Below are 20,992 nucleotides of genomic sequence, written 5' to 3' on the forward strand. Positions count from 1 at the left end.
GAGTCTCATAAGTTGTCTTTTTCATACTAGTGGGAATTTTTCATTATAGAACTTGGCTTGTATATTCCTACGATGGGCTTCCTCAAATGCCCTAGGTCTTCATGAGCAAGCAAGTTGGATGCACACCCACTAGTTTTCTTTTATTGAGCATTCATTTATAGCTCTAATGCATCCGTTGCATGGCAATCCCTACTCCTCATATTGACATCAATTGATGGGCATCTCCATAGCCCGTTGATTATCCTCGTCAATGTGAGACTTTCTCCTTTTTTGTCTTCTCCACACAATCCCCATCATCATATTCTATTCCACCCATAGTGCTATATCCATGGCTCACACTCATGTATTGCGTGAAGGTTGAAAAAGTTTGAGATTATTTAAGTATGTGACAATTGGTTGGCTTGTCATCGGGGGTATAGAAGTTGGGAACATCTTTGTGTAATGAAAATGAAGCATAACTTAACTATATGATTTTGTAGGGATGAACTTTCTTTTGCCATGCTATTTTGAGATGACATGATTACTTTGATTAGTATGCTTGAAGTATTACTATTTCTTTTGTCAATATGAACTTTTATTTTGTATTCATTTGGATCTGAACATTTATGCCACAATAAAGAAAATTACATTATGAATTATGCTAGGTAGCATTGCACATCAAAAATTCTCTTTTATCATTTACCTACTCAAGGACGAGCAGGAATTAAGCTTGGGGATGCTTGATACGTCTCCAACGTATCTATAATTTTTTCTTGTTCCATGCTATTATATTACCCCTTTTGGATGTTTATGGGATTTATTTTACACATTTATATCATTTTTGGGACTAACCTACTAACCGGAGGCCCAGCCCATATTGATGTTTTTTTTGCCTATTTCAGTATTTCGAAGAAAAGGAATATCAAACGGAGTCCAAACGGAATGAAATCTTCAGGAGCGTGATTTTTGGAACAAACGTGATCCAGAGAACTTGGAGTGCAAGTCAAGAAGCAGTGAGGCCTCCACGAGATAGGAGGGCGCCCCCCTATAGGGCGTGCCCCCTTGTCTCGTGGGCCCCTCGGGCGGCCACCGACGTACTTCTTCTTCCTATATATACCTACGTACCCCGAAAACATCCAGGAGCACCACGAAACACAATTTCCACCGCCGTAACCTTTTGTATTCGCGAGATCTCATCTTGGAGCCCTTGCCGGCACTCTGCCGAAGGGGGAATCAACCACGGAGGGCTTCTACATCAACATCCTAGCCCCTCTGATGAGTTGTGAGTAGTTTACCACAGACCTACGGGTCCATAGTTATTAGCTAGATGGCTTCTTCTCTCTTTTTGGATCTCAATACAATGTTCTCCCCGTCTCTTGTGGAGATCTATTCGATGTAAACTCTTTTTGTGGTGTGTTTGTCGATATCCGATGAATTGTGGGTTTATGATCAAGTTTATCTATGAATAATATTTGAATCTTCTTTGAATTCTTTTATGTATGATTAAGTTATCTTTGCAAGTCTCTTCGAATTATCAGTTTAGTTTGGCCTACTAGATTGGTCTTTCTTGCCATGGGAGAAGTGCTTAGCTTTGGGTTCAATCTTGCGATGTTCTTACCCAGTGACAGAAAGGGTTGCAAGGCACGTATTGTATTGTTGCCATCGAGGATAACAAGATGGGATTTATATCATATTGCATGAGTTTATCCCTCTACATCATGTCATCTTACTTAATGCGTTACTCTGTTTTTATGAACTTAATACTCTAGATGCATGCTGGATAGCGGTCGATGTATGGAGTAATAGTAGTAGATGCAGGCAGGAGTCGGTCTACTTGTTATGGACGTGATGCCTATATACATGATCATGCCTAGATAATCTCATAACTATGCGCTTTTCTATCAATTGCTCGACAGTAATTTGTTCACCCACTGTAATACTTATGCTATCTTGAGAGAAGCCACTAGTGAAACCTATGGCCCCCGGGTCTATCTCTTATCATATTTGCTCCCAATCTACTTTTATTTGCATCTTTACTTTTTGCATCTATATTATAAAATACCAAAAATATATTTATTTTATCATACTATCTTTATTAGATCTCACTTTCGCAAGTGGCCGTCAAGGGATTGACAACCCCTTTATTGCGTTGGTTGCGAGTTCTCAGTTTGTTTGTGTAGGTGCGTGGGACTTTTGAGGAGCCTCCTACTGGATTGATACCTTGGTTCTCAAAACTGAGGGAAATACTTACGCTACACTTGCTGCATCACCCTCTCCTCTTCGAGGAAAACCAACGCAAGCTCAAGACATAGCAGCCGCCGTTGAGGAGGAGCTCCTCGGTGGCGATGGCTACCCTGACACGTGGAACAAGAACTCCCTCCCCGATTTTGCCAAGTCAGCACGATCACGACCAAAACCAGCTTTAATCCTCTCCAAAACCACCAAGGGGCGTATTTATCCGGTTTGATAGAGTTCAGGGGGAAATAATGTGGTTTTGGAGTTTAGGGGGATATTGATCCATCAGGGGAGATTTGAGGGGGAAAACTATACTTTCTTCTTTGGCGCAGCCGGCTTGATAGCCATTAAACACATTCAGCTGCGCATCAGGGGCGTGCTCTCGTGCAGCCCACGTCGGATCAGCTAGAGACAAAAAAGATCGGCGGTTTGACCTTTGCTGCCCCAACGTGCTGTCCAAAAGAAAACGAGAGAGGAAGAGGAAACCGCCCCCACCCGTTCTCCCTCAACGCACGCTAGGGTTGCTGCTGCCACTGCCTCACCCCATCGGCCCATGGCCAGGTCCTCCGACGCCGGCATCTAGTCGTCCAGACCTTCTCTGGACCCAGGCAAGTCGCCTCCTTTCTTCCCCTTCCCTCACCCCCTGACCCCTCTCTGCCGCCTCGTGTCCTACCCCTTTCTCTTCTCAATCTGAATCCATGTAGATAGTCGGCAGGGAAGATGAGTATGTGTTGGAGGGCGCTGCCGGCGGCGCCAAAAGTAGCTCAACAAGAACCACCGTCATGTGGACGCAAGACACTATCGACACGGATCCGCTTCGTCTGCGCCGGCAAGGGCCAACCTTCCAGATCCGACCAGGTACGACGCATCCTACCTTTTCCAACTGCCGAATACTTCTCTAAATCATGGTGGGCACTGCCCATGGAGGTTCATATGAATCAATTTACTTTGAGCAGTGCAGTGTGACAATAGCAGCTCTCCCTTTTTTCCTTACATGTTTTATAATCTGCATATTTTGTTGTAATGGCTGTAGTAAGGAGTAAGGCAGTAACAGAGTTGAATCACTCAATATATGCTACCATAGGGCATGTATTAGACTGTTAGTTGATGCAGGGGAGTTGCAGCAATAACAGGTGTTCACTTAGATTCGAAACTCTGAATTTTACTGATTCATGTCTTAGCCCCCTATCCCTTAATAGATTTGTGGCTAGCCACCTGATCGGTGCCATGCCAAACGCACAAGGCTGGATAGATTACACCACAACTATGCAAAGTTGTCTTATATTCGACCTGGTATGACAATGCATGATGTATTTTGATCAGAAACTCATAGACCATGTAGCATATGCTTGGCTCTAGGTATGGATTATCCTTTATTTGAAACTCATGATGCTAGAAATTCACAAAAAATAATTAGTTTTTGGATGGAGAGCGATACTACAGGAAGACATCATTCTAATTAACTTAATTGTATATAAAGCTTTGAGAAATTTACAATGAACAGAAGGCCTTTACGACGCTGTAGAATCATTATAAGAATTCTACAATGGTATAAGACAGTTTAGCAGCTGAAGCAGAGATTCAAGTAGACCTTGATTCTGACAATGCAATGTCACACACAGAACCTAAATTACTAATCATATGCCATGCCATTCCATGTTTCAACCAAATTGAACGTAATCATAGTACCATAATAGAGTTTTGGGCTCACAGAAGAAATAAAAGAAATCATGATGACACATGGTAGGAATCTGCACACCTTCCTTTGGACCTCCTCTTTCTTGTCATTGATGGATAGTGGCTTTTGCTCGCAGGGCCAGTTGCTGCTTGTTATAAACCAGAGCATTGATGTCCGCTTCCAGCTGCTGGGCCATGGGCTCCTCCATCTGCTCCGCAAGATCATGATCCGCGATTTCCTTCTGAAGCTGCGTGAGAGAAACAGAAATGCAACATTCACAATGCAGTGATTGTTCCTGGTTCTAGAAAATATTGCCAGGAATTTTTGCTAGGTATGAATCAAGAAATGCGGCATTTAGATATGTGAGCAACCATCTGTAAAGTACTATGTGTACCGAACTATTAATGAAACTAGATCATGCCCCGCGCGTTGCCGCGGGACTTTATGCTAAAATTAATTGTTTTGAGCATTATTACACTTAATCTCAAGAAAAATATCCTGGAATTTTGAGTCAATAAAGAGATACTGTGCACAAAAAGACCTTTTTTTAGAAAACGATGTTGAGTCAAGAAAGTTGAGAAAGGAATGTTAAAAGTTGTATTGATGTGAAAGGATTAACCATTCAGATATTGTCACTGTCAGTGAGAAAAATGGTAGTATTGCACTATTGCAGAACTACTGTCATTGTATTACTGTGCCAGAAATCTTTGTCTAACAATTTGGAAGAGCCGAAAAACTTAGTAAAGCAGGCTCTCCCTAGAGGTAAATATTATCGGAACTTCTGGAGGTCACCCGATGTGGCTGATATGTGACATGTCCATATCTTCTAGCTCCAATTATCAGTTTCTCTGCAGCTACAAAAGCCATAAAAATTTCTGGGAAAAAGTACCACTTAGTCTAGTACTACAGAAGAGCCTGAAGTTCTGAACAAAACACAATTTTCTTTTCTTAGTCATCTTGCATCGTACATCCTTGTTTATACAAATTCATGCAATGAGGACTGAATGGAGCATACCAAAAGTATAAGAACAATCACTGAACCTGTTGACCCCAGCCACCAATGCCAAGTAGAATTATGCTCTGATCTTGTTTTCCTATGCAATCGGTTATAAAGGGAAGTATCAAACCCATGCAAGCACACGTCTTTGAAATACATACTATCTGCAACATTGGAAACACATTTGAACAAAAAAGAGCTTTTAAGATGATAGTAGTAAGATGGCTTTCTACATAATAACAACTTAAAGGTTTAGAAGAATTACACCAGTGGCAGGAATGCCACTTGTCTCGAAGTGTAGAAAAAACTTGTAGAGAAAGGTCACCTTGTTTAACTGAATTTAAAATCGACAAATGTAGGAAAGCCAGCCATCACTAACCTGCAAAAGTCTCAAGAACAACCAAATTAACATTACTAAGATGTGTACTGATGGATAGCCGTATAGCACAAATGAAAAGCCTGACGAAAGAATTCAATCAGGAACTATGTATGTGTGTAGTGTCAAGATGAAGCGTAAGTAAACTGACCTAAACACCTAAACCACATTGTCATGTGAAAAGCAAACTGACTGATGCACTTCTGTAAATTAAGGGGTATTTAACCGGGCTGTACCTACTACATAAAAGATACTACGAAATTACTATACAGACGACAGCATCCCGTCCGAAGGGTGGACGATGTTGGATTGAACGGCGTTGTTTAGTTTAGCTCTCCTCGTGAACGGCCTGATGTGTTACATCGTTTGAAAATCGTCCAGCGTTGTCGTCTGTGTAGCAACGCCGAATATACTATACTGGAATCCTAATAGGAAGGTTTGTTTCAAATTCCCAAGGAACAAAATAATTCAAGAGAGGAACTGATTATGTATTGGTACATAGTAAGATGAGAATGTAATCATTCACAGCCAGCAAGACAACCCAATGTCACGCTCCACCTGTACCCAATAAAAAAGAACACGAATGCAAAAAACATTAGTGCATGTTGGAAAGGCAATTAGCTTTGCCTTGGCTCATTGAACCTGAAAAGCAACAACACCGGCAAACACACACACACAAATAGGAGATAATCTGTAAAGATAACACACATGTAGGATTGGAGCGAATCAGCCTGGGCTAGGCATGGATGGAGGGAGGCGGGGACGAAGGACAAACAGGGGGCTGGAAACCCTAGATCAGCACCGGATTGGATTGAATCGGCCTAGGCTAGGCCTGGACGGAGGGAGGCGGGCATGAAGGCGACTTACATGTTCAGAATCTTCAGATGCATCATGTAGTACTCAAAGTTGTGCTCGGGCTCTGGCCATCGAGAATGTTGATGAGCATGTGGACGCCCCTCTGCATAAAGTCCCACACACCCTCCAGATTGATTGTCTTCCAATCCTTCCTTTGCCCCGCAAGCCGCCATGGCCGCCGGTTCTCATCCCGATGGCAGACGCAAACCCTACAGGAGGCTGGGCTCAGTTGCATCCATCACCACATGGAGTTTGTGTCGTTTGAGGAGAGAGATGCGGGTGGGAGTCGGGGCAATTAGATTATGAGGAGAGGTTCCCTCGTTGATGTTTCAGTAGGAGAAAACCACCGCTTCCGCTTCTGCGGGTCAAGGAATGAGAAGCGAACGGGTGGGGGCGTGGAGCGAACACGGGGCCAACTCATCGTCGCAAATCATGGCCACATATGATCGATCAAACGGCCGAAAAGAATTAAGATGATGTGGACGCACCACAGGGCAGAGAAATCAGGCAGTGGGGATCAACTATTTAGGTATTATAGATTATCATCTTCTAACCTCTCTATTTTGCAGATTTTGTATGCTCCCCACCCGGGTTGAACGGCTGCATCCACCTATTGTTATGGTAGTGGAATCCCTCCAATTATATCAAGAAATATAGTTATTCGTTTATCTGATAGGGATCCTAATTGTAGCACCCTAGCCTGGACTTCTCAAGGGTGAACATACTGATGGATGGAAACCAACCTAATGATTGATGGTGTTATCATCAGGAGGCAGTGGACTAGCGGTGGCGTGATTCAAAAGTAAGTTCAGATAGCCTCTGATACTGGGTTCTTCTTTTGAATCTAAAATATCAGTCTGCGTTGTATCCAATCTATTGGATTAGAAATAGTTAAAAAACTATCACATGATTTTGATTGCACATTGTCCAATGGACCTAACAATATTAGGTACTTAGGTTGGTCAATATAACTCATTCTGGCATTTTATTGACTATAACCATTAATTATGATTCATTTCGATCCTGTTTATATGAAACTTCTTTTCTTTTACATAGCTATTGTTGATTCTGCATTTGAGGATTTCATGAAGCCAAGCGATCCTCTTGTGCTCTGAGGAGCTCTGCTATGTATGCAGGCATCTGGTATGATCGCATGCCTTAATTCATACATAGGAGTTAGTATTGTAACTATTAAGTAGCTCAATAATTTGTTGGCAATAAAATAAGTTGGTATATACGATGGAGAAGTACTGAATCTCTTAAAGCATAAAGCCATAAAAATCAGCATGCACTGAGGCCCACACACAAAGTAAAAATGTTCTAATTTCAAAAGATTAATTTAGTTTTGGTAGGGGTGCGTAGGTATAAACAATGAACCATCTTTTCCAAAAAAAAATAAAACCTGGACCATTCTGCATCCAGTATATTGACATATTAGTTGCTCTCTTGTTTCTGAACATTTTTGAACCAGCTGAGAAGTACTCAAATTCTTAAAGCATAAAGTCGTGAACATCCTAGGCACAGAATAATCATGCAGTGAAGATACTTTATTACAAACCATGTATGATATGACACCAACACCAAATCCTTGAAGCAGCCGTCCCATGTAGAGAAGTGATGAGTCATGTGGATTAAACATCGATTAGCAAGCATGAAGCTCATATCGTCACGAGAAGAGAAATGGCAGAATATAAGCTTGGGAAACATGTGGGTGCATCATCCATACATTCGTGAAGGAGATGGCGAGCCAACCGATGATGTTCTGAATCGCCACCATCGTTAACGACTGAAAAATCAGTAGGCATGTCCATAGTATAAAAGATTAAAACTTTAGTGTAGTCAAGAATTAATTTGTTGCAACTTGCAAGCATATGACATGAACAAAATAATGAACTTTTTCAGAAAAAGTCTTCACCTACACATTGTCTGCAACACCAATTTCTCTTCTCTGATTATCATATCAAATGCCACATGCAACTAATTAAATAACTCATGAGATTCGAGACTAATACAAGCTCAACTCTTAATTTTCATTCGGAGGGAGGGAGGGGTCATGATTTTCTCACCCCTTTCTGGCCAATGTGCTCGGCCATCTGGCCGCTGGCGATGGCCCCGACCATGGCGCTCACGTGGACAGCGAGCCGAATGCCAAGAACTGCATCACGTGAAGGCACGGAGTTACTCAACATCTTTAGTCCAAGAAGAAGTCGAAACAGAGCAAGCATAGAGGCTCCAGGCACAACCTTCTCATAGTTTTCAATTTTTTACTTATCTTTTCAATTTTTTTAATAAATTACTTGCAGTTCCATCTGCTTCTCATGATTTCCGCAATCTTCAAATTCAACTTGTGTCAGAGGCTTCAGTTCTTACAACATATGATACTCGCTTGATCATCATGTACATTGTATAATCATAAAGTGATGCACTGAATGCACTATGCTGTTGTCCATTGTTATTGTGCTTATTCCTATCAGTTAAGATAAATAGATAACTCTCAAAGTTTTAACTATGGGTGTTGGAGGAGATAGATCGGGCAGAACTACAACTTGAGGTTATGCAGGTTTACGGATACGTCTTGCCAAGGTTATATTATTTTAGGTTTTGACGAATAACAAAAATATATAGTAGGTAAATAAAGCTCAGTTCGCCACTCAAATAATTATGAATACCAATGCAGTAAAGGTATGATGTACGCTTTCAAATAACATTTTATAATTCTTTGGTAACATCACTGAAAACTATTGATGTGTTCTCTAATTTATTATAGTTAGCTTTGTTTCAGATTGGGTGTTAATAGAAAACATATCCTTGCATTGATGGATTCACATTTGAAGGGAAACTGCTGAAAATGAAAGGCGACATATTCAATAGTTTTTTCTCTCATTATTCACAATCTGAAGTTAGGGAGTGTATAAAAGAAATTATGGCATGATTTGTTCAATTTCATACCATCTACTCTGCCCTAGGTTCAGAAGACAAAATCTGGAGCCTTACTTTGAATGTCCAAGGAGGTGGAAGCACCAACAATGCCCTCAACAGAGTTGCTCGATCAATTGGATCTGAATCCAAGGATGACATCCAACAAAAGGTACCCAACTTCCTTTATTGCTTTAACCATACTAGAGTAGCTGTATATGGTGCACTTGGCAGGGATATTATCAAGGAATTCCAAGATGATGGCTGCATTTTGCACTGAAATTGGGAGGTGAGGCTCAAAAAGATACAGCGGTTACCGGCAGCGGCGGCGGCAAAGACTAGCCCGGGATCTGGGACAGTGGATGCATTGAGCACGAGGTGAAGATCAGCCACTCCATCCACGGTCATTATTGTGTTCCTTCTTTTTCTGGAGATGATTTCAGTACTCTTTATCAATGTAATGTTAGAGCCAAGATGCATGTGTCACTTGTTTCATCAAGTGTGTAATGAATTTTAAATTTTGTTCATGATGATCTCAAATCCCTGGTTTCTCCTGGCTACCTGCTGCTTAATATGCCTATTATGCAATAACACTGCATACTATAATAAGTACTCCCTCCGTCCGGAAATACTTGTCATTAAAATGGATGTATCTAGATGTATTTTAGTTGTTGATACATCCATTTTCATCCATTTTGATGACAAGTAATTCCAGACGGAGGGAGTAAAATGGAAGGGGTGCCTCCCACCTGGCACCGCCCAGCTTCCTCTCAAGCGGCGTCACCGGGTGGCGCCCCAACCACTAGTTAGATTGGGACGTGTGTAACCATTGATCAATTTGCCTTGTACGACTCCCATGTCTGCTTCTTTACCAACTTTGCATGCACATCATGCAGACAAGAAACACCGCAGCCTCGCGGAATGCTTGAAAGCATCGATGTTGAGCATCGTCCTAGCACCTTCGCCCACGGTCGTAGCACCCGGTCGGCCGTTGTGGCAACATCGCCCAGCCCGGCAGCTCTAGCTTAGAGGGTGTTTGTTTTCAGGGACTTATTGGTTTAGGTACTTAAAAAGTCCCTATAAGTCCCATCTAAACCAAACAGGAGGGACTTATAGGGACTTAAAGTGGTGATTTGGGACTTATCAAAAAAGACTCTCAGGGAGGAACTTATAGGGACTTTTCCATCGATTCCCCCTGCCCCGCACCTATCCTTATCGCTTCCCCGCATCGCTCCTTCCCCGCATCCCAGCTTCGCTCCTTCCCCGCACTCTGCTCCAATCGCCGCCGCCACAGGAAGTACCCTGAATCGCCACCACCATGGCCGACGATGAGGAGGACCGGATCCCCTTCTTCTCTCAGTTCCACTCGCATCATCAGGCATCCCAGGGCTCATCCGCCGGCGGAAATCTCGGGAGGGGAATGGGATTCTTGGATCTCAACCACAACGTCGACGACTTCCCGGAGTTGGGATCGTACCAGCAACTCCTCCTCGACCATCCATCGGTCATGGTCTTCCTCCTACTGGACCTGGTCGTGGGAGGCCCGTGTCCCAGGGCAGAGGAGGCCGCACACAGTCTCTGAACATCGGAGGCCGAGCCGGCTCTCACCTGCGTCCGTTCGTCGCCCCGGGCACAGCTACCGTTGAGGGAGGCGTCATAGGGCGTGGGAGGACCATGTCGCAGGTCACCGGATGCGGTGTAGGTCGAGCCCATGGGTCCTCATCGGCCGGCGGTAGAGGAAAAGCTACGGGGAAGCAATGTGTGTCGTCAACTGCTGCATCTTCAGAAGATGTCGATGAGAATGATGGCTTTGAGGATGAAGATGAGGATTTTGCTTTTGGAGAGGTAAATTTCTGATTGGTATACATAGTTAGCTTTCTGTCACAGGGTGCAAATTCATCTTCTTTTTATGCTAGCTAATTGTGTGTACAATAGTATACCTTGGTGTAGAATTTGAACCAGCTTGATTCTACTTTTGTTTGAATTGTGTACTTGTTATTTTTTGTTTAGAAAAACATTTCCAAGGCTGATTGGACAGACGAGCATATTACTGTATTTTGTAACATCGCCTATGAGGAAGCTAGGGATGGGCACTGTGTGAATGGTGTTTGGACAAGTAGAGCCTACAATAACATGAAGAAAAAAATTATCAGCGTGCTGGCCTCCTCCATACTACCAAGCAATTCAAAAATTGCATAACTAGACTCAAGAGCCACTATACTGGTTGGGTGTGGTTGGGGCAGCAAACTAGTTGTGGCCGAACTGGAGATGGAGCTATAACCGCATCGAATGAGTGGTGGAAAAAAGTAATTAAGGTACATACATTATTCTACAAATTACATCTGAATTGCTCACACTTGGTTACATTATTTAGCCTTGTCCTAATTACCTAACTAATGTTGCAGGAGAGACCAGATGTCAGAAAATTCAAGGGTGGCAATCCTGAGTATTTGGGTATGCTAATAGAGCTATTTCAAGGTGTGGCAGTTGATGGATCATCAGCTTATGTGCCCATAGATGAAGATGAAGAAGAATATGTTGTTGCTGATGACGGAAATGAGGAGAGTCCAATGAGCACCACCAGCAGGAAGAGGGGAAGTAGCGGCGGTGAACAGTCAGCTTCAAGCCCAGGCAAGAAACACAAGAGCCCAATGGTGAAACTAATGACAGGGCTCATCAATACTATGACTAGTGACAACACTTCTGACATGATCATTGAATATGCAAACAAAAGGCAGGAAGCAAAGGATAAGGCAAAAGAGAAGAAAGCAAACAACACTAAGGAATCCATTACTCATTGTCAACTGTTGGCAGTTCAATGTGGTGCAGAAGAAACAAGTGTTGAGTACTTCATGGCAACTCAACTGTTTGCAGATGAGGCAAACAGAGTCATATTTCAAAACATTTCAAGTGATCAGGCTAGACTGACTTGGTTGAAGAGGTGGTGCATGATGAAGAAGTTGTCCTAGTGTAGTAGTGATCTTGTTTGTCCTTTTTCTAATATATGTAATGGACCTGTACTGTGTGACCTTGTTAAATGATCATTGCATGTTACTGTGTGTCCTTTTTCATGCATGTACTAATGTTTTCAAGTTGAAGAGGTGGTGCATGATGAAGAAGTTGTACTAATGTTTGCATGTTTCAGGATGATGACAGCAGTGTTGATGGAATCAGCAGTGATGATGGGAGCAGCAGTGATGATGAAGCACTGATGTTGTTCATGCACCAAAAAAGAAAGAGAAGAATGATGCAGATGGCCTGCATGATTGGTATGTACTACTTGGACTCTTACTGTAATAAAGGGCCTAGAAGAGTACCAATAGAGTATGGGCATGATTGGGTTATGACAACACTAGGCAACGAAAAAGCCTGTTACAACATGTTTAGACTGCACATACCAGTGTTTGAGAAATTGCATAGTGTGCTTGTTGATTCCTATGGTTTGAAGTCCACCAAAAAAATGTCATCTGTTGAGTCTCTAGGCCTGTTTCTGTGGATAGTAGGTTCCCCTCAATCTGTTAGACAAGCAGAAAACAGATTTGTTAGGTCATTGGAGACAATTGTAAGGAAGTTTGATAAGGTTTTGGCCTGTCTGATCAAGCTAGCAAAAGACATCATCAAGCCAACAGATCGTCAATTCAAAACTGTGCATTCAAAATTAAGATCTAGAAAGTATGCACCATTTATGGACAATTGCATTGGTGCAATAGATGGGACATACATACAAGTTGTGGTACCAGTTGCCACTGCTGCCCAGCATAGGAATAGACATAAGGAGAAGAGTCAGAATGTGATGTGTGTGTGTGACTTTGATATGAGATTCACATTTGTCCTAGCTGGTTGGCCAGGATCAGTGCATGACATGAGGGTCTTCAATGATGCCCGATCCAGATTTGGTGACAAGTTTCCAAAACCACCACCTAATAAGTTCTATGTTGTGGACTCAGGGTACCCAAATAGACCAGGTTATCTTGCACCATACAAGGGTTTAACCTATCATTTCCAGGAGTACCGTGATGGCACAATGACTAGAGGAAAAAAGGAACACTTCAATTTCACCCATTCTTCACTTAGAAATGTCATCGAGAGGTGTTTTGGAGTCCTGAAGAACAAGTGGAGGATTTTGTTTCACTTGCCTAGTTATCCACAACAGAAACAAAGCAAAATCATTGTGGCTTGCATTGCACTGCACAATTTTATTAGACAAAGTCAACTACCTGATATAGAGTTCGACTTGTGTGATCAAGATGAAAACTATGTACCATTGTCTATGCCAACGACTACAACAAATGATTCAACAAATGAGATGGACAGTGCTGCTATGAATCAATTCAGAGCTTGGGTCGCTGATGGGTTGTGGTCCTTGAAACAACAATGATATGAACAAGTGTTCTTCGCTTATGTAATCTCTGTTATCTTGGTTGTTATGTAATCTCTCTTATTTCGGTTGTTATGAACAAGTGTTGGCATGAACAAGTGTTAATTCGTTTGTGTGAACAAGTGTTATGAACAAGTGTTATTTCGGTTGTCATTATTCTGTAATTCATTTGTATGAACAAGTGTTTTTATTACTCGGGACTTATAAGTCCCTATAAACAAACAGGTAGGGACTCGGGACTTATAAGTTGGAACTTAAAAAAGTCCTAGGACTTATGAAACAAACAGGGCCTTAATTTGCTAGCGGACTCACAGTGCTGTTCATGAGCTCGTAGCAACCCCGGCAGCATCGTCGGTCAGTCGCCTCGCAGTGCTATTTGAAGCATCATCGTCTGCGTCGCAGCAGTACTTGCAGCATCGCTGGGCTGCGACCTAGAGTACCGCCGCCCAAACAACATCATCGGTTGTCAAAGTTGTGTCCGTTGACGTTGTTACAGCATGCCTCATGATCGTGGTTGTCGAAGCATCGCGGCAACCTCCGACGCAGTTGCAGCACATACACCTCGTTGCCATGGCGGTCGAAGCATCACCGCGGTCACTGAAGCATGCATTGCAGCGTCGATGGTTGTTGACATCATGGCCGTCGAGACATTGTCGTCGTGGTCATCGAAGCAATGTTGTCATGGCCATCAAAGCATCGTTGTGACCGTCAACACCGTAGCAGCATGGACGCCTCTCCATCGTGGTCGTCGATGCATCGCCGGCCATCGAAGGTTGTCAATGTTTTGGTTGTCGAAATATTTTCGCTGTGGCCATCGAAGCATGCGTCATAACATCACCGGTCGTCGTGGCTTGCAGCATTGGGCGGCTGACTTGCAGCATAACATCACATGTCTGATTGACGCAGCGTCTGTCGACTTGCAACAACATGTGCCCGACCCCAGCATCACGCCTTCGGTAGCCAAAGGCTAGTCGGCCTTGAAGCACGAGCACATGGTTGTGCAGCATCACGCACTTGACTGTGTCACACTTGTGATAGTTGCAACATTGGCCGGCCTTGTAGCATGATGACCGGCTTTGCAACATCGCATCCGACTTGCAGCGTAACATGCCTAGTAGCCGCAACGCTGACCGGCCTTGCAGCGTAACATGCCCAGTAGCCGCAACGTTGACCGGACTTGCAGCATCATGTCGAATTGCAAAAGGTGGGTGGTCCACCCCCACAAAGATCATGTGTCTGATAGACGCCACACCGCGTCGACTTCCTACAACGGGCGGCCGACCCGTGGCATCCGGTTGTCGCAATGCTTGACGTCCCGTGGCATGGCGAAGTGGCTTTGCAACATCATGCGTCGAACAAAAAGCGGACAAAACGCCCGTCCGTTTGGGTCGCCGCGTTGTGGTTGCTCTTACCGTTGTTAAATACACTGCTATACTAGTACAATATCTTGTGAGTTAAAAAAAGCAGCAGTTTTTATTGAGTATTATATCGACTAGCTGGTAGTATACTAGAAATAACAAGTCGGATCTCGCCAAAAGAGAAAAAAACAAGTCAGTGTCAGTGGCAACAGCAGCAGTAGGCATAGCCAGGAGAAGAAACCCACGAGCGAGAGCGCAACACAGACCGAGCGGCACTGGCCAGTTGGCTTCACGGCGCGTGCGCAGGAAAAAGGACGCAAACAATGGCCCCTCAACCTGGACACGTGGTTGGCAGACGAGGTGGCTGGCGACACAGATGTTTACATCCGAGTGTTTGAAAGGAGTTTCCTTCTTCTTTTGGACTGGGGTCAAAGACAAATCCTGTTAACAAGATAACTTGAGGTTACAATCGGCAGTGGTGTCAATTGACACCAGTCCTTACAGGGAGCTCCGTCCCCAGCGTCCTCCATGTAAGTCGCAGCACGTTGGTCGCTCACGCTGCCGTCGTGGCCAAGAACGTTGATCTGACCCTCTCGGGCATCCCTGGCAGTGACGAGCTGGAGTGCGGGCTGGTCAAGAAGGTGCACAATCCTTGCCAGGCTGCCACCGATGTCAGTGAGAGACGCCTCGCCTGGATCTTGTTGTCGATGAAGAGTCAACCAACCGCGGTCGGCGCCATCAACCCCATCATGACTTCTCCGGTTCTCCTCCTTGCGGCTCCCATGAATGTGTCACTGCGTGTCACCAACCGGGCAGGCTAATTGGGTGGGATCGATGTCACCGTAAGTGCCTAGCGAGTTGCATCAACAACCGCAAGCGCAACAGAGAAGACATGGATAGGGAAGAGAAGAGTACAAGTTTTGCGGCAGAACAAAGCTGGAGATTAAACATCCGCACTAAGAATGGACAGGTACTTAATGAGTTGCAAGCTACAAAGAAAAACCAGTCTACGCTGCATATGGATTTATTGAGTCTCTGATTTTTCCAAAAGATATTTCAAAAGAAGCACAATAAAGTTCCTAACATTAGGGTCGAGACCTCGGCTGCATTCCAAGTGAGGTTCAGCCGAGGAGGGAACCTGGTCCAACCACACTTGCGCTGCCGCGGAAAATGTGGGCAGAATCCTCCAGATGAGTACCTTGGAGGACCAAGATGATGGTTGATTCTTTTTTTTTGATAAATTTTATTAATTCAAAATCATTACAAACACTTAACAATGTGTCGAGTTTAGTCAGTAGGTAGATATAGTTTGGGGGCTAAACCTTGTGCATCGATCAATCAGGATGCAGATGGCCCTTCATTCTTTTTCTCCGGCAATGTATGTAGTTCTCTCTTGATAAAGTTTATTATCAATGCGATGATGCCAAAATCTCCCTTAGTTGAGTGATGTATCTAATCTAATCATGCTAAAGTTTATTATTGTGATGATGAAATATTGATTTATACTACATGGTTTTTTCAGGACTCGAATTAGAAAAAACAATTAGCATTGGAGTTACATATGGCCTCTTTAACCCTGTGAGATATCACTAGGATAACAAAACAACAGAAATTTAGATTTGACAGCACAGGAAAACAATTGATTTGTAAAGAGATTCGGGTGGGTGGCAATTTTCTTTTGAAATAAAGTGCAAAACCTAGGAATTCATGGATCCAGATCCTCTAAAAAAACCTGTAAATTTCTTCGAACTGAGCCCTATGAAGAAGTGAACAAGAATCATATTCAAGTGAAAAAAAACTAAAAAATCATACGAAATTGCTATGGGTCGAGCCTCAGAATAAGGAACAGGAAAATTAAAAAAAAAGATAATCACTGGACTAATTTAGTCAACTCAAAATCCTCAATATACGGTTCCTCGAGTTTAATCCAAGACCTGAACTTGGCGACATCGATAGAATATAAGCACAACTAGAAACATATAGTAGAGACAATATATAGGCCATATAGAAGACGATGGTGATGATCTACTGCGACTCGACTTACGGCGTCGTGTTGGCGGTTGAGCCGTGGTCCTTGGCGCCTCCGCCAAAGATTGGCTCGGCGAACATGGAGCTGATCTTGTTCTTGATGCACTCCCAGTGCTCGCTCGCCTGCGCCTCCGTGAACTGCTTGTACTGGTCCTTGGCCCGCTCCATTAGCGACGCCCCCTCCCCCACCGTCCACTTGAAGCACGTCGACGCCGGCGCCAGCTCCTCCTTCTCCGGCACCACTGCTGGCCCCTGGTTCTCCATCAAGCCCGAAAACTGAGATTGAAAACTTGTCTTCGTCGAGAGAACAAGACGATGTCGCCGTTTGTGGTTGTGTTGCTTTGGTGGCCATGGGGCTGCGGGGGCGTGGCTACTTATGCAGGGGAGGTCGGGGCGTCTTGAGGAGGAAGTCGGGTCCGTCACGGGCTTGGAGTTAGAACACAAGTTGGCCACACGAGAAACTACGTACCGAGTCCGGATCATCATCATGGAAGAAAACAAGTAAACACGGATTCTCACGAGTGCAAACGGGAAAGGGAACTACTCCTTGCTGGAATTTTGTCTATTTTGGGCCTAGCCCAATAGCAGTTTCAGAAATTCCTAATAAATCCTAGAGGCCCACGCAGCCCATTTGTGCAAGGCAAAAGATGGAACAAAAGTTTAGTCCCACATTGCTAGTTTAGAGGGAGTTGGACCTCTTTATAAGGGAGGTTCTTTCCCCACATGTATGAGCATGAGAACAAGAGGGACATCCACGCGCGCTCCTCCTCCGCCGCCCGCCTTGCCACGACGCGGGTTGCGGGAATGAGCCGTCCTTCTCCTGTGCCTATATAAGAGAGGTCGCTCGCTGCTGCTATGATATTCCCCATCCCGGTTTGCGGCGTGCACCGCAAGTCGGGACAGTAGGCCTTCGAAACCGCACCTTTTGAGTCCTGTACGGGAGAAGGGTGATAAGGTTTTTGGGGAGCGCTCAGCGCGACTACTGGCTGCTTCATCACGGACGATCCGGTCGCCGACGACTTCTTCCCCGACATCCACGACCTCCTCGATGACATGGCAGGCGAGGACACTGACCCCAAGTCCAGCGCTTCTGCTGCTGCTGTCCCGTACGTGTTCTTGTCTTTCCTGTTAAAGGTTCTACCGCAGTTCCTTATTCTAGTCCTTGTCCTACACATGTTAGGTTCTACTTCATATATGCTACTTGCTATACTGCCTGCTTTAGATATGATAGGCTGCGGTTCATATATGCAGAAGCTATTTACCTTCTCTCTGTCAAAACGCATGACTTGTTTTATCTCTTCTATATTAGTCATGCTTTATCTAGTATTTCTATTAATAAAATCATTTGGTAAATTGCTCATATTTCCAACAATCCAAAAACCTTACTATAGGCAATTTACCCCAAGTGGTTTCGCTGCTTCCATGAGACCTCCTATGTTTGAGGGTATCCACTATAAGAGGTGGCGCGTGAGAGCAGTCTTATGGTTTCAAACCATGAGTTGCTATCATGCCACTCTCGGCAAACCTGAAGGAGAGCTTGATGCTCAACAGGCACAAGCTTTTCAGAAAATGGATACTCTGTTTAAGGCTGCTCTCTTGAGTGTTCTTGGTGAGAACATAGTTGATGCTTATGCGTCAATTGATAATGGAAAAGATATGTGGGATGCACTCGAGGCCAAGTTTGGGGTCTCGGATGCTGGCACTGAGCTATACATCATGGAGCAATTCTATGATTACAGGATGACTGAAGAGCGCTCCGTGGTTGAGCAAGCTCATGAGATACAGTTATTTGCTAGAGAACTTGAGCACTTCAGTTGTATGCTACCGAACAAGTTTGTTGCCGGAGGTATCATCTCTAAGCTTCCTCCTTCATGGAGGAACTTTGCTACCTTGCTGAAGCATAAGAGGCAGGAGTTTTCCGTCCTAGATCTCATTGGCACTCTTGATGTGGAAGAAAAGGCGAGAGCAAAGGACACACGTGCTCGAGGTATTGAGGGAGGATCTACTGCCAATGTGGTACAGAAGCAGAACTTCCAGCCCCACAAGTTCAAGAACAAGGGCAAGTTTGATGGAAAAGCAAAGTTTGATGGGAAGAACAAGGTTGTGCAACACACGAACTTCAAGAAGAAGAATGGCAAGAAGAAAGGTGCTTGTCATGTGTGTGGGGATCCTGATCATTGGGCTCCTAGTTGCCCTAATCGCTATGACAAGCGTCATCCTGGGAAAGGTGGCAAGACCGCTAATGTTGTCAATGGAGACACTGACATGAAGGATGTTGGGTATGGTATATTTCCCACTATTCTTTCAGTATGTCATTCTCCTGACTGGTTGATTGACACGGGTGCTAATGTGCATGTATGCGGTGATATTTCCATGTTTTCGTCTTATCAGACCGCAGGGACTTCAACCGTGCTGATGGGCAACGGTTCAAGTGCTTCTATTCGTGGTGTTGGCACGGTCGATCTGAAGTTTACTTCGGGAAAGATCGTGCGGCTGAAGAACGTGCATTATGTCCCCTCCGTCAATAAAAATCTTGTTAGCGGATCTCTTCTGTGTAGAGATGGCTACAAGCTTGTCTTTGAGTCGAATAAATTTGTAATATCCAAGTATGGAACCTTTGTTGGTAAAGGCTATGAGTCAGGAGGCTTGTTTCATTTATCCTTATTAGACATTTGCAATAAAGTTGTTAATCATATTTGCAACAATAGTGAATCCAATGTGTGGCATTCACGTCTTTGTCATGTTAACTTTGGTTGCATGTCGCGACTAGCGAAGTTGAACTTAATCCCTAGTTTCACCACCGTCAAGGGATCTAAGTGTCAAGTGTGTGTGCAAGCTAAGCAACCTCGTAAGTCTCACACGACTGCGGAAATAAGAAATCTTGCACCACTAGAGCTCATACATTCAGATCTATGTGAAATGAATGGTGTGTTGACAAAAGGTGGAAAGAAATATTTCATGACGTTAATTGATGACTCCACTAGATACTGCCGTGTGTATCTTCTGAAATCTAAGGATGAGGCTTTGAACTTTTTCAAGATCTACAAAGCAGAAGTGAAAAACCAACTTGATCGAAAAATCAAGAGGCTTAGGTCCGACCGTGGTGGAGAGTATTTTTCCAATGAGTTTGATGCTTTTTGTGCGGAACATGGTATAATCCATGAGAGGACTCCTCCCTACTCACCTCAGTCAAATGGGGTGGCCGAAAGAAAGAACCATACTCTAACTGATTTGGTTAACGCCATGTTAGATACATCGGGTCTCTCCAAGGCATGGTGGGGGGAGGCGATATTGACAGCATGTCATGTCCTGAACCGAGTCCCCACAAAGAACAAAGAGATAACTCCATTCGAGGAATGGGAGAAGAAAAGGTTAAAACTCTCTTATCTACGAACATGGGGTTGTTTGGTGAAAGTCAATGTTCCAATTCCAAAGAAGCGGAAACTTGGACCAAAGACTGTGGATTGTGTTTTCCTGGGATATGCTTTTCATAGCATTGGCTATAGATTCTTGGTTGTAAAATCTGAGGTACCTGACATACATGTCGGTACGATCATGGAGTCGAATGATGCGACTTTCTTTGAAGATATCTTTCCCATGAAGGATATGGCTACCTCATCTAATCAGGAGATGCCTAGTTCATCGAATCAGGAACCAGTTATAATTACCGAACCTACAATTTCGATGGAACACTTTGAAAGTCCTGTGGAGGAGAACAATGAAGTTCCTATTAGGAGCAAGAGACAAAGGACTGCAAAGTCCTTTGGTGATGATTTTCTTGTGTACCTCATAGATGACACTCCCAGTTCTATTTCAGAGGCCTATGCATCTGAAGATGCTGACTACTGGAAGGAAGCAGTTCGTAGCGAGATGGATTTCATCTTGGCAAATGAAACTTGGGAGATAACTGATCGTCCTTATGGGTGCAAACCTATAGGATGCAAATGGGTATTCAAGAAGAAGCTTAGGCCTGATGGTACTATTGAAAAGTACAAGGCTTGGCTCGTTGCTAAGGGTTATACCCAAAAGGAAGGTGAAGACTTCTTTAATACTTACTCACCTGTGGCTCGACTGACCACTATTCGAGTTCTACTTTCACTAGCTGCCTCGCATGGTCTTCTCGTTCATCAAATGGATGTTAAGACTGCTTTCCTAAATGGAGAGTTGGACGAGGAAATTTATATGGAACAAC

At 43.9% G+C, this 20,992-nt stretch overlaps 1 long non-coding RNA gene across 1 annotated transcript; it reads right to left on the reverse strand.

Moving 5' to 3' along the window:
• Positions 1 to 4,904: 4,904 nt before the first annotated feature.
• LOC119297440 lies at positions 4,905 to 6,383 on the reverse strand. The gene is made up of 3 exons (XR_005145655.1): positions 6,133 to 6,383; positions 5,215 to 5,268; positions 4,905 to 5,053 (listed from the first exon to the last, which is right to left on the reverse strand). It is a non-coding gene; the product is annotated as an uncharacterized LOC119297440 (long non-coding RNA).
• Positions 6,384 to 20,992: the final 14,609 nt, after the last annotated feature.

Source organism: Triticum dicoccoides, chromosome 5A (assembly GCF_002162155.2).
Source record: "Triticum dicoccoides isolate Atlit2015 ecotype Zavitan chromosome 5A, WEW_v2.0, whole genome shotgun sequence".
Lineage (NCBI taxonomy): Eukaryota > Viridiplantae > Streptophyta > Magnoliopsida > Poales > Poaceae > Triticum > Triticum dicoccoides.